Raw genomic sequence first — 14,873 nt, forward strand, 5'->3', positions numbered from 1 at the left:
TTTCTAGAGCCAGGCCTATCTGGATTGGTTGTTGATTTGAAGACCCCAAATCTCAAAATCTATTCTATTTCATTTGTAATAGTGACTGGTTATATGTACTTGAATACATATATATGTATTATATCTATACGTGTATATTATTATTATTACCTTTGTAAGATATAGTAACTATCTAAGCAGAATTTCAAGATTGCAAAAAAGAGTTCTGTGGCTGAGTTGGTATTTAGGTTTCTCCTTCCATAGCCTGTAGAGAATTTCTTACTGAAGAAACTAGAATATAAGGTAAAGGCTCCATACAAGTGCCAGCTTGACCTCTCTATGCTCAATGACATGTGTGGATATTGCCCTGGAAATGCCAAGAACCAGAGACTGGATAGCCCAGAGACCTAGGGTAGAATCAAACACAGGCAGAAAATAACAATAACACAACAGAAAACCAATAAAATAATTCTTAATGATATTATTCTATATTCAAAGATCAGTACTTTATCCAGTCATCACCAGAGAGGCTTCTACCAGCAGCCAAGTACAAAGCAGCTACAAACACCTACTGCCAGACATGTGGAAAATATGTCTAAATTAGAGGTCTCCATTAGGTCCCTCCTCTTGAATAGAGGCAGAACCTAATGGAGAGGAAAGACAATAGGAGTCAGAGGGGATGGAGGATTCCAGGAGAACAAGGTCCACTACTAAGCAGGGCTGCTAAGGACTCACAGAGACTGAAGTAGCAAACATATAGCCTGTATAGATTTGCACTAGGTCCTCTGTGTATATGTTTTGGTTGTCAGCTTGGTATTTTGGTGGGACTCCTAACTGTGGGATCAGATGTGTTTCTCGTTCTTTTGCATGCCTTTGAGACACCCAGGCACCTGCCAGATGGGACTCCAGTGCTGAGAGTGGGAGTGGTCACAAGCTCCTGTTAGCAACACAGAAGCTACCCCCTACTGACATCTATTTGCAAATGAAAACTTAGTTTTACACAGTGAATTTTCGCTAGACATGCAAATCACCCTGAAAGCCAAGCTCCACACCCAGAAGTAGATGGCCATTACCAAAAGAAACTCAATGGCAATAATTGGGGTTTCTTTGTCTCTAAATGCTTTGTCAGGGCTTTATTTATCTTTTTAACTTTACTTATTTATGTTATGTTATGTTACGTTTTTAACTTTATGTTTATGTTTTTAACTATTATGGTTTCTAGTTTTGTGCTTTTCTGATACCTCTCTCTCTCTCTCTCTCTCTCTCTCTGTGTGTGTGTGTGTGTGTGTGTGTGTGTGTGTATGTGTGTGTACACATGTATCTGTGAGTGAGGGGAAATTGTAATAATATATTGTATGAAAAATACTATTTTCAATTAGAAAATAAACCTACTTACTTTGAGAAAATAAAATGATACTTTGCCTATAAAAAAAATCTTAGAATTATTTTATAAGTCCTTCTTTCAAATTGAAAATTTAAGTAGTTAACAGTTTATAGAAGGAATTCCTGCTTCTTTCTTTTTTATTTAATGTTCTTACTGTAAGTCAGAAGTTTGGCTTTGCAGGAAGTGAGCACTCAGATAACAGAATGTGAGCTGTGAACCATGTGTCCTTTACACTTCTGAATTTCCAGAAACAAGATGTAGCTCATGAAAAACTTTCTAGAAAGAGTGAAAGCAAAGCTGAAACTTGTTGGGAATATCCTAGCAATGATAAAGCAGTTTTGCTAATGTTCTCTTAAGAATAAGGTTTCGGAAATTAGGAAGTTGTCCTCCCTAATGAGGAACATTTACTTGAATGTTTACACCAGTACTGTACTCTTGACATGATAATTTTCCCCATTATGTTTTCTTCAATTTGTTTAAATAGTGTTCATTCTCAGAGACTTATGTAATATTTACTTAATTTTGAAAAAGAACCATTATACTATCTTACAGATTATAATGCAACTGGAGAGATGGCTCCACAAGCGAGAACACTGTTTGCTCTTGTACAGGAACTTAGTTTGATTCCTAGGGAACCCGATGCCATCTGGCCTCCATGGACACTTCATACATGTGGCGCGTGCTTGCGTGTGCACACACACATATAAAACACTTATATACATAAAAGTAAATAATTTAATAATTACATAACGAAAAGATTCCAGCATGGTGGTACATTATCTGGCAACTCATGTAGGTGCTTGTATGTACCCATAGGTTGATACTCTTGATGGCTGAGTAGTATTTGTGATATGGTTAAGTGATAGGTTTTATTTATTTATTTTTTTTGAAACAGCCAATTAGAAATTCATTTATTTTCACATTACAGACATTTGGAAAAAAATCTTTGGCAATTTAAATCCATTTATATAGTCTTCATAAAGGGAGACAGTAAGGCTGAGGAAAAAAAACAAAACAAAAAACAAAAACAAACAAAAAAAACAAAAACCATAATAATAGTAAGTGATAGTTTTTTAATCAATCTTTTTTGTTCTTTTTTGTTTTTTTAGACATGCTTTCTCTGTGTAGCCCTAGTTGCCCTGGAGCTCACTTTGTAGAGCATGTTACATGTTGGCCTCAAACTCACAGAGATCCTGCTACCTCTGCCTCCCATATGGTGGAATTAAAAGTATGTACCACCACTCCCTGGCAACATCACTTAATTATTCTTATGATGATAGACATCTTTGTTGTGACTAGTTCTTCAACATTACAAATGAAAATACTATTAATATTTATGGACACAATTATTTTTCTGTGTGTGAATATATGTCTTCAGTTATTTGTAATGAATGCCCAAGAGTGGTAGTTTAATTTTTAAATCAATAGCCACATTTGTGTTCAGGATTTTTATACAACCTTCACCATGATTGTCTCAATTATCTTGTGTTTCTACATTATTTAGTCACTTGTTTAGAGCTAGTAATCCCAGTAAATTCATGTTCCAAAGCCTGTGTAGAGTGTTGCTCATGTGTTTCCAAAGCACTGTAGCACATGGGCAGTATACAACCTAGGCAACGATCTCTCAGTTCAGTTAGGCTTGTGGGTTCCTTATCAGATTTGTGCCTTTGCTGCATGGAGTGAACCTAGGGTTCACACATAACTTTATAGAATGACTGCCCCACTTCCTCTCTCAATGATCTTTTCTTTCTCTAGATCTGCCCTTTTTAGGTTGACACCATCTTATAGGAACTGCAGATAGCCTAAGGGGAAAGGAAAGTTACATTCTCTCAGTCTGGCTGTTGTAAGCATGGTTAGCCATAGTCCTCTAACTACAAACACCTCCACAGGTTGCTTGGGAAGTAGAATGCAAGTAAATCAAAAGGAAAAGGGTAGTTGAAGCTTTCACTTTCTTTGCATTTGTGATTCTCTTCCTGTTTATGATTCTCCTGGAGCTCTTATTTCATTGCAGCACTCATTTTTGGAGATTGGGATCATGTTGAAGTCAGATAAGCCAGGGATTTCCTGTAGAATGTATTAGTGGAACTATGATTGTTGTGACAAATTCTTGGTAGAGGCAATTCAATATAAGGAAAGGCTTACTTTGGTTCAGTTTCCCAGTTTAGGTTCATGGCTTCAGCTCCTAGGATTGAACTGAGATAGGAACATCATGATGGTGATAGTGTGTGGAAGAGAGATCTTCCGCTTATGGCAGCCAGCAAGGAAAGAGGGAAGAACGGAATGGAAATCAGGTAGATCTAAGGTATACTCACATCAATGTCCTTACTCTATTGATGTCCTTTCTCTTGCTACACCCATGTTGCTAATGTTTCCACTAACATTCCAAACAACTCCACCAATTGGAGAATGAGTCTTATATTCTTGAGTTTATGAGGAGCATTTCATATTCAAACTATAGCTGAAAAAGTCATAAATGTATGTACTACATCTGAAACATGTCCTAGTGACCTATTCTATGTTATGTGCTATTTGAAGGAATATAAGATGACTGGGTTTACTGTATAAAGAAGACATAGTGCAGTTTTTAGAAGTGAAGCTAAGCAGGCAGTTTGTCCTCAGAGGAGGATCACTAGCTACATGTGGCTATTATTTTGGGGATGACCAGAATACTTTAAAATTACAACCAAAGTTTGCTGTTCGATTTAAGAGCTTCACATTGGCAAATAATGGTTTTATGACACAATGAAAAAAGAAATTATCTCATTTGGTGATTTCAAGCAAATTTAAGTGTTTGAATTAATGCACATAGTAGGCCTTGTGACTCCACTTGCATGCTTCCATTCTGAGGTTGGTGCAGACAATGTACTTGGTACTTTCTCTTGATATCAGCAGATACTGAGAGATTTTAGGCAAGTTATTTTCAACAGACAAGATGACTTTGGTGGCAGGTAGATGCATTGGAGAGAGGAGACATCAATTAGGAGACTGTTGACTAATCTTGACTCTGTTCAACAGTGTCTAGATTAATGATCTTACCAGTTCTAAGACACATTCTATGGATATGTTGCAATTGTACAGACGATGTAGAAGACAGTAAGTTAAAGGACCTTGGGAAGTGGTGATTAGCTCAGACAGTTCCACTGAGCTGATTTCATCAGACAGATCCTTTAAGTAGAGGAATTTCCTTGGCTACTGTGAGAGAAAAATATACTAGGAGCAAGAGGAGATTAGAGAGATGTTTCTTTCACTAGTTGCTTTCATGACAGTCCATAAATACCAGTGGCCTCAAGAAGGTGGGAAAGACATAGAAATGGAATTTATGTAGAGGAACATAGCCATATTGATCATTTGATTTTGGTTCAAGAAGACTCATGAAAAATATGTATCTAATTGGGTTTAAGGCCCACTTAGTAGGAGGTAAGTGTTGCTTAGTAATAAAAACCTAGTCATTTTCTGAGGCTGATGAACTTGTGGATTCTAAAGGAGAACCTTCTACTTCTCTTAACCAGTAAATTACTTATAAAATGTGTGTTCCTTTCAGCTTCTAAATTTGTGGCAACTTATATGATAGCAATAAGAAATTAATATATACACATGTTTATAGATGATGACAGCTAAGGTTATTTATGCTAAAAATTAAAAAAAGACTGAAATATATTTAAAATATATTTATGAAGTACAATTACTATGATGAAGTAATATATGGGAACTGTTGAAAGGTAGGGACATACATAAAGTGTAGGAAAACTCAAATATCCTCACATTATATCAGGGATCAGTAACTTTTTAGTACTAGGAAGTGGGGTTCTGCCATTATAAATACCTAGAAAATGGACATGGCTTTGGAACTAAGCAACACACACAGGGCTGAAAAGTTTTGATCTGCCTGTTGGAAAATGTCTGTATTGTTGTATTGGTGCTTCCACTGTGGTGGTCAGATAAGAGGGAAAAGTGTTTTCTTTTATATATGATAGTTGGAAGCAGTTGAAATCTCTCATTAAATCTTGAAGTGTTAGAGAGTCCTAAAAAATCATAGATATACAGTTACAGTCTAGGGAGAGATCAATATGAGAGTGGGTCTAGAGTGAATTCATTAGGGCTTCAGTAATTTGGGGAAATTATAAAAAGTATACAGCCTGTCTTAACCAAGTAGTTAGCCAAGATAGAGAGGAGATATATAGCTGTATTTTCAGAATAGATTTCAATTAAAGAAGGTATGGGAGAATACACTTATTTACTTAGAATATTGATTTAAACTGTGAAAAAAATGAGAGAAATGTTGAAGAAGGTGATTTGTGGAATAATACCCTTTCAATGCTAGCATAGCAGAAGACTTTAGTCTTTTTTTATAGTTAGGGCTTCATCTCTAGATATAAAAGGTAAAAAAAGAAAAAAAAAAAGAAAAAAACAGAGGAAAGGGCATAACTAATTACTATCTATAACACAATTCATTATAAATACAGGTCCTGAAAGATAGCAGCTTTTAAAGCAAGTACACTTAGTCTATCATGTGGTCGCTTTAGCCACTTAGAAATGGTTTAGGTATAAACAGGGTAGGTGGCTTTTATGCAGTTTTGTTTCTTTTCCTATGACATGTTGACAAAAAAGAAACTTATTTCACTAAGTTAAGGTGAGTATTAAATTAGATATCATCTATAAAACTACTTGAATTTTTATATTTATGGATAAAGTACGTTAAATGCTTGCTGTTTTGTGGGTGTTGCCACAAGTTACCTGTTCCTTGTTGTTTTTGACTTTTTGTGGATGGATTATAAAACCTAGTTTTTAAGGACTTGGAACCCTTTGCGCCAATACTATTGGATTTAAAGAAATTTAAAATTCCATATGTCCATATCTCATTACAAAAATGCAGAAAATATGAACGATGAAGCTCATAGTTTCTCTCCAAAACCTACTGGCATTATAGAAATGCTTGCTAATGAAAGTTACTTAGATAATAACCAGGGCACATAATTTAAAACACTTACAAACATCAAAGAATTCAAAGAGTTTAATGACATCACAAAGAAACAGCTTAAGAAGGAAGAAGGAGAATTAACATGTGAGTGATACCCAAGAAAAATCTAACAAACGACTGATAGAAATGATGGAGACAATCCAGTAATTGAAACAAATTCAATAGTGAAGCAGTAACATTGGAGAGGATTCAAGATTGAATGAAAATGGAGTTGAAAATCTTAATAGATACGCTACAAAACTGAAAGGAAAACCTTGTCAGTAGAATGAATCAAGAAGAAGGCAGGCTCTTGGTACTTGATCAAGAAGCAGATTTACACCATATAGGCAAGAAATATGAAAATCTGATGGGAGATGTCAATCTGTATGTTTCTCATACTGGTTAATAATAAAGCACTGTTGGCCAATAGGAGAGGAAGATAGGAGGGACTAGGAGACAAGGAGGAAATAGGAAGTAGTGAGGAGGAGTCAAGATGGAGAGTCTGGAGAGAGCTGGACGCCAGCTGCCTCCCCGGTAAGAGAAGGCCATGTGAAAATACATAGATCAGCAGAAATGGGTTAATAATTAAGGCAGAGCTAGTCAATAAGAAACTAGTGCCTGGTCAACAGTATAATATCAAATACAGAGTCTCTGTGTATTATTTGGGGCTGGCGCAGCAGCAGGACTAGGCCAGGCGGCAGGCAGAAAAACCGTACTTCTTACAAAAATCTATCCAACCAAATTCAGGAAAGGATCATACAGGAAATATGGAACATCATGAAAAGACAAAACCTTTGAATTATAGTTTAAGATGAGGGAGAAGATTCTCAATCAATGGCATGGGCCAGATCTTCAACAAGATCATAGAAGAAAGCTTGTCCTAGCTAAGGGAAGACACCCCCACTCTATAAGAGGTATATAGAATATTGAGTAGACAAGACCAGAAATGAAAATCCCCATGAAATATCATACTTAAAACACTAAAGTATGGAACAGAGAAAGTCTATTGAAAGCTATAAAACAGAGAAATTATAAATAAGTACAACCATAGCCTGGTAGATTCTTAATTCATGAGTTTGAGACAGATCTGATTTGTTTTCACTTTTAGATAACTGGCTTGGTATTTGTTGAGTATAGAAGAATATTTAACTTCTTCTTAACTTATCTACCTAACTAGTAAATTGATTTAAAATATGTCATGCTATGAATTTCTCCCGTGTATCAGTCTGTTATGTTAAAACACAAAAATACATAACTGATAAAACAGAATACAACATATGAGAACAGTTCTGTTCTTTTTTCTCAACACAGCTATCTTATATTTTCATCTTTGATTAATATGATTGTGCAAAACCTTGGATACCTCTTTCTTAAGGCTTTGATTTTTACTCTACTTTGATATGATTTTGCTATTATAAATTATTTATTCTGCTTCAGTATGCAAGTTCATGCTGAGTGAAAAGTTGAGGTGAACAAAAGGCCTGCTCTGTTATGCTGAAATGAGAAGGCAAACCAAACAACAGGGTATGAGTTGCCAGCTCAGATAATTGGCAGACTTCTGTATTCTCTTTATTTACTAGTCTTAATTCAGTAAACACTGTTGACAAATTTTGTGTTATCCTACCTTGGCAGAAATGGATGGATATAAGAAGTAAAAGGTTAGTTGCTACTATAATACTTAACAGTATTACATACTGAGCTATGATTTATAAATAATGCTAAAATAATATTAAATAGCGTAATATTGTAGAGAATGGTAGCCTTAGGAGAGCAATCTAGAAAACATTCAAGGCTTTTTCTTATTGCCCTTTAAAACTTGACTTTGGGGGATATAATGATTTTAGTCCCAAGTCTGTTATTAAGTATGGGATATTGTTTCCCCACCCCAGGGTGATCCATGTGTTCTATGTCTCTCTATGGATCTTCTTGTTACCTAGGTTCTCTGGACCTGTGGATTCCATGGTCTGGTTATCCTTTGCTTTACAACTAGTATCCACTTATGAGTGAGTACATACTGTGTTTGTTTTTCTAGGTCGGACCTCACTCAGAATGATGCTTTGTAGTTCCATCCATTTGCCAGCAAATTTCATGATGTCATTGTTTTTGTGCTAATACTACACTGTGCAAATGTACCATGTTTTCTTTATCATTCTTCAGATGAGGGACATCTAGATTGTTTTCAGTTTGTAGCTATTACAGATAAAACTGTTATGAACATAGTTGAGCAAGTGTCCTTGTGGTATGAGTATACATCCTTTGGGTATATGCTCAAGAGCAGTATAGCTGGGTCTTGATGTAGAATGATTCCCAATTTTTTGGGAAACCATCATACTGATTTTCAGAGAACCTGTACAACTCTGTGCTTCCACCAGCAGTGGAGGAGTGTTCCCCAAACTCCACATCCTCTCCAACATAGGCTGCAATTGGTATTTTTGATTTTAGCCATTCTGATAGGTATAAGATGGTAACTCAGAGTTGTTTGAAATAGATGAGATCTCCTGGACACCCTGGGGATGGTGGGGTGTTTTGGAAATTCATTCTGACAATAGTCTTGAGGTACCAGCTTTAGGGCATGGCTTCTGTGTGTGAATGTGATGTCTCAAAAGAAAGAGGAAGCGGCTAGTTTTTCACATCTGCCCTGGGCAGAACTGTGGGACACCGGAGCTGGACCCTGCAGATTTCACCTTGACATATATTTGTATTTTTCATTGAACTCCTATAATAAAGACTTTTGTAAATTCTTGCATCAAGGGGGTGGCATAGGAGAAGGGATTGGGGATGAGAACATGAGGGAAGAGGATGGTCCAGTTAAGTGGGAGACAAGGAAAAAGATATCTCAATAGAGGGAACCATTAATGAGCTAGCAAGAAACCTGATGCTAGGGAAATTTCCCGGAATCCACAAGGATGATCCCAACTAAGACTGCTAGCATTAGTGGAGAGGGCGACTAAACTTGCCTTCCCCTGTACCTGTAGTCAGATTGGTGACTACCCTGTCACCAGAGATCCTTCATCTAGTAACTGATGGAAGCAGGTACAGAGACCCACATCCAAGCACCAGGCCAAGTTACAGCAGTGTAGTAGAAGAGAAGGAGGAGTTGCAGGAGCAAAGGTTGTCAAGACCATGACGGGGAAACCCACAGAGACAATTGATCTGAACTGAAGGGATCTCATGGACATTAGACTGACAGCTGGGGATTTTACACGGGACCAAATCAGGCCATCTGCATGTGGGTGACAATTTTGTAGCCTGGTCTGTTTGTGGGACTCACAGCAGTGGGACCATGATCTATTCCTAGTGCATGAGCTGGTTTTTTGAAGCCCATTCCATGTAGTGGGATGTCTTGCTCAGTTTGATGAGAGGTGGGACAGGGGCTTGGTTTTGCCTCAACTCAATGTACCAGGCCTTGTTGACTCCCCATGGAAGCCTTACCCTTTCTGAGAAGTGGCTGGCGGTGGTACTGGGGGAAAGTGGGGAGGGAGGAGAATAAGAAGGGGAACTATGATTGGTATGTAAAAATAAAAAAACAAAACAAACAAACAAAAAAAAAAAAAACAAAAAAAAACCAAAAAGGCTTCTTCTACTTCGGGAAAACACCCAATGGCGGATGACGCTGGTGCAGCGGGAGGGCCCAGAGGACCCGGGATCCCAGGGTTAGGAGGCAGTGGCGGCTTCCACGGAGGCTTTGGCAGCAGTCTCAGGGGCCGTGGTCGTGGTCGAGGCCGTAGCCGTGGTCAAGGCTGTGGGGCTCGTGGAGGTAAAGCTGAAGACAAGGAGTAGGTCCCTGTTACCAAGCTGGGCCGCCTGGTTAAGGACATGAAGATCAAGTCCCTGGAGGAGATCTACTTGTTCTCTCTGCCCATTAAGGAATCCGAGATTATTGACTTTTTCTTGGGGGCATCTCTTAAGGATGAGGTTCTAAAGATCATGCCAGTACAGAAACTGACAAGGGTTGGCCAGCCGACCAGGTTCAAGGCTTTTGTCGCTATTGGGCACTACAACGGTCATGTTGGTCTTGGTGTTAAATGCTCCAAGGAGGTAGCCACAGCTATCCGAGGGGCCATCATCTTGGCCAAGCTTTCCATTATCCCTGTGAGGAGAGGCTACTGGGGGAACAAGATAGGCACACCCCACACTGTTCCATGCAAAGTGATAGGCTGTTGTGGCTCTGTGCTGGTGTGTCTCATCCCTGCCCACAGAGGCACTGGCATCGTCTCTGCTCCTGTGCCCAAGAAGCTACTGATGATGGCCAGTATTGATGACTGCTACACATCAGCCAGGGGCTGCACTGCCACCCTGGGCAACTTTGCCAAGGCCACCTTTGATACCATCTCTAAGGCCTACAGCTACCTGACACCTGACCTCAGGAAAGAGACTGTGTTCACCAAGTCTCCTTACCAGGAATTCACTGACCATCTTGTGAAAGCCCATATCAGAGTCTCTGTTCAGAGGACCCAGGCTCCAGCTGTTGCCACCACATAAGGGGTTTTATACAAGAAAAATAAAGTGAATTAAGTCTGTTAAAAAAATAAAAAAGTTTGGGACACTACTGAATAACTTTAAGAACTTTTATGAGGGGCTTTGGCTTACTCTTTAGATTATGCTAGTAAGTGTAATGTTTGTTCTGGCATTCATGACATTCTTCATAATGTGTTAATTATCATAGTCATAAGTTTTGTTTTGGTTGAAAATTTTAGATTATCTTAAATTTGAGTTACATGTCGGAAATATTATATTAATATTATCTGAAACTTAAACATTCTTAGTTCAGACCATCTTTTAGATGGTCAATGTAATGGAAGAGAGATGAGTTGATTGATGACTAGGACAAAACTAGTGTTTCCTGATGTAGTTCTTGTTAGTGTATATGAGAAAATAAATGAAATTGATAGATATTCTACTATAACATTTGGCTTTTAGAAACAAGGAATGTTGATGGTATTCAGATGACATAGTGAATTTAATTCTCAAAGAAACTCTGAGATATTGAATGATTTTACTCTCTCTTTCTCTCTTTCTATTTCTTCTCTTCCCCCTTCCCTTCCTCTCTCAATTATGTTGAATGGTGGTCACAGAACATGTTGTAGATTTTGAAGACTATAGCTGTAATCTCAGTATGCCTCAGAATCAGGTAAAGAAACACTCAGTAGTAGACTGAATGCTATCCTTCTTTTTGTTAACGATGGCAACAAATTTCTCTGACCTCAAAACAGACAAGAGTGTCTCTCAACTTTGTTTTAAATGATAATTTCTTCTATTTCAGTATATAGCTATGAACAATCATAAAAGAAACTTTTACTGAAAATGTTCATTCTTTCCCTACAAATACATGTTAAGACTCATTATTATAGCTCCTTCTTCCTGTTACCATCTTCATTGTGGTGTGGATCAGTCAATAGACATTTCATCCTGTATACACATCAGGAAGAAATACAAACTCTAATCAGGAATCAGAGAGAATTTTGCCACCGAAGTGAAGGCAATGATGTAATTATATCACTAGACCCAAGATAAATGATAAATGGGTGTTTATTGGGGAACAATTGCACAGGAAAATAAAATCAATGGAGTGTTTCCCTGCTCTTCCTACCGGATCTGCTGACTCACCAGAAAGAGTGTGCAAAGGGAAGCCATACCTCAAGCTCCTCTCTTTCTGCTTCCATCCTTCTGAAACCACACCCAAAGGGGTGTGGCCATCGTTGCAAGGTTGCAGGTCCACAGACTAGATGTCTACACTGAAGGACATATTCATTATTTTTTGTGGATAAGAGAGTGGAGGCTCAGAATTTGATGGGACTCAACTGAATAATGAATACTATGAAGGACTCTGAGTAAACCAAAAGACACATTTTCCTTACAAACACTTGAAAAACACCATTAGATCATTGGATTTTATCGCCAATTTTTAAAGATTCAAGGAGGAGAAACCAACTAGAGCAGGCTGAAGCCATAAAATATTGTCAGATTTAAGATGATAGTTTGGAAAATGATTTGAGAAGCAGAAAAGAAGCTGAGAGAGGGTATCACTAGTTTCAAAATTAGCTGAGGCAGCCAAGAGCATTTACAATATGACTTTGGCTGACACAGCAGACACTGCATGGACCAAAGTCAAGGGCAGGAGAAAGGCAGGAGCTTAGTGATATTTCTAAACAAACCTTGCTATGGCTGTGGACAAGGAGATCAAGACATGTTTTTACTGATAAGCAAGATCAAGGCACAGGTCAAAACTTTGATCATGAGCAAATTTAATTACTCAGATATTGATCAGAACACCAAAGAACCTACATAACTCCAGCTGTAAGAAAAAGGCTGGCATTTTAGATTCACACTGCAGGATCTGACTGTTCTTCTTGGATTACAGTCAGTTGCAATTCTGAAAACACTCGGAAAAACAAAAAAGCCAGTTGTGATAATAGGTCAGATTTTGTGGGGATTGTCAGAGACCATAATGTTATTAGACTTTGAATGTTAAGAAACACTAAAGGAAATATATTTTGAGCAATGCAATTGAAAGAACTAAAGACCTTTAGAATTTTATGATGTAAGGGGAGAAGAATATTTAAAGGTGAATATAAGTGCTTCTTCAAAATCAATAAAGAAAATTAAACTTCCTTAATGATCTCAGAACAGTATATACCCTTAGAACTAAGGTCAGCCACAGTATATCAGGGGACTTGCTGGGCTTGGGAATAATAATAAAGTAAAAGCTTCAGTTAACATATGTGGAGTAAGTGGACATTTATTTAGGTCTTGATATTGCTGCTAGTACCTTGTCAACATAGACAAAGTTGTTTTAATGTGAATCCATGAAGTCTTTCCCTTGGACGTTGTAATGTCTGAGTAACTGTGTTCTTCAAGGTTCACCTCTTTTATCTGCATATAGACACTGGCATGCTGATTCCAAAAGGCATTTTGATGTAGATGGAGGGCCCACCTGTAGATGAAGAAGCTATAGGCAATTAACAACTGCTGAGAGAGGGAAAAAAGTCTTCCCTGAGGTTGAGTACCTGGGTTGCTTATCCAATACTAAACTCTCAGCCCTGGAAACATACACAACCAGGAAATACTGAACAGACTGAGCAGGTTGTATTTATAGGTTGGTTTGTATATATGCATATTAAACACAATGGTTAAAAGATTGGCCACAAATTGAGGGTCAGGGTGGATATGGGAGGTGAAGGAGAAAAGAATGGTAGTTTTGTAAATCACTGTCTTAGTGACTCGATTTATGAAACTGCAGAGAAAATGATAGGTGCCAGGGAGAAATTAAGGAAGTCAAGTTAGACATCACTTCAACTGTATGACTCCCTGAGAAGGAGAAATTACCCTCCAAAACAACTTGCTTTATTCTCTTTGAGTGGTACTGATTTGAAACTTCAAGAGAAGGATTCTTAGATTACCCTCCATTAAAACCAGAAGTCATATACAAAGTAATAGATGGGTAAATTATGACATAGAAAGAGGCAGGTAAAACATAAAAAATATAACACCATAACCTCTCAAAAGATCATAAGTCTTTAACTCTGAATCCAACTATTATGAAATAGGTAGACTGTTACCAGAAAATTTCATGTTTACTACTCTACCCCAAAAGGGATAGAAAGAGGAGGACAAGTTCACCACAAGGTCTGGAGAGGAAAATCAGCAACATGCAGGAAAAGTCAATAAGATAACTGAGGCAATCAGCAGGGTGAATGAAAGGTCAGCAACAGAGAAGACAAAATTGGCAAGGATAATGAGACAATATATAGAAATCTCTGAAAGAAAACTAAGAAATCAAATGATAACACAATAAAACAAAACAAAGTACAACATAAACATTACCAATAGATTTGACGAAGCAGGAGGGAGAGAGGAAGAGGGTCAGGAGTTAAGCACAAGGAAGGGTAAACACACTCACACCACAATAAAGAAAAACAACTATATAATCATGACAACAGTATCCATGAACTCTGGGATATAACAAAAGACAAAACTTAAGAATTTACAAGATTGAAGCTTTATAGGTAAAGCCAGATAATATATTTAATTATTACATAAAATTTAAAGGGAGAAATGGGCTTAGAAACATAAGCAGCATAGAATTCCAAACATGCATGGCTAGAACATAATCTATGACATAAAATACTCATGGTGTCAAACACGCAAAGGAAACGAAGAATATTGAAAGTTGTAAATAGAAAACACCACTTGTGTACAATGGCAAATAGCAGAATGCCATCATATCTCTCATCACCAACCCAATAAAAACCAGGAAAACCTTACAATATATATTAAGCCATGAAAGTAAATAGCTACCATACAAGATTATATATCAAACAAAGCTATTTTAATGGAGATTTCAGACATGGCAAAACAAGCAGAAAATTAGTCAGACCCTCACACTAGACCAGTACTGCAGAAGATAGGCAATCACCTCCATTTTGACAGTCATGAAAGTATGAATTTCACAAGAATAATGAATAATGTGGAGCTTAGAAGGAGTCTATCATTTATACTCCAGTAAATCAACATTCTCCTACTTGTATTGGAGGAGAAAGAAAAGACCAGTCA

At 37.6% G+C, this 14,873-nt stretch overlaps 1 pseudogene; it reads left to right on the forward strand.

Moving 5' to 3' along the window:
• Positions 1–9,920: 9,920 nt before the first annotated feature.
• On the forward strand, positions 9,921–10,836 carry LOC127227647 (40S ribosomal protein S2-like; annotated as a pseudogene).
• The last annotated feature ends 4,037 nt before the right edge of the window (positions 10,837–14,873 follow it).

This window comes from Phodopus roborovskii, unplaced genomic scaffold, assembly GCF_943737965.1.
Source record: "Phodopus roborovskii unplaced genomic scaffold, PHOROB, whole genome shotgun sequence".
NCBI classification, from domain to species: domain Eukaryota; kingdom Metazoa; phylum Chordata; class Mammalia; order Rodentia; family Cricetidae; genus Phodopus; species Phodopus roborovskii.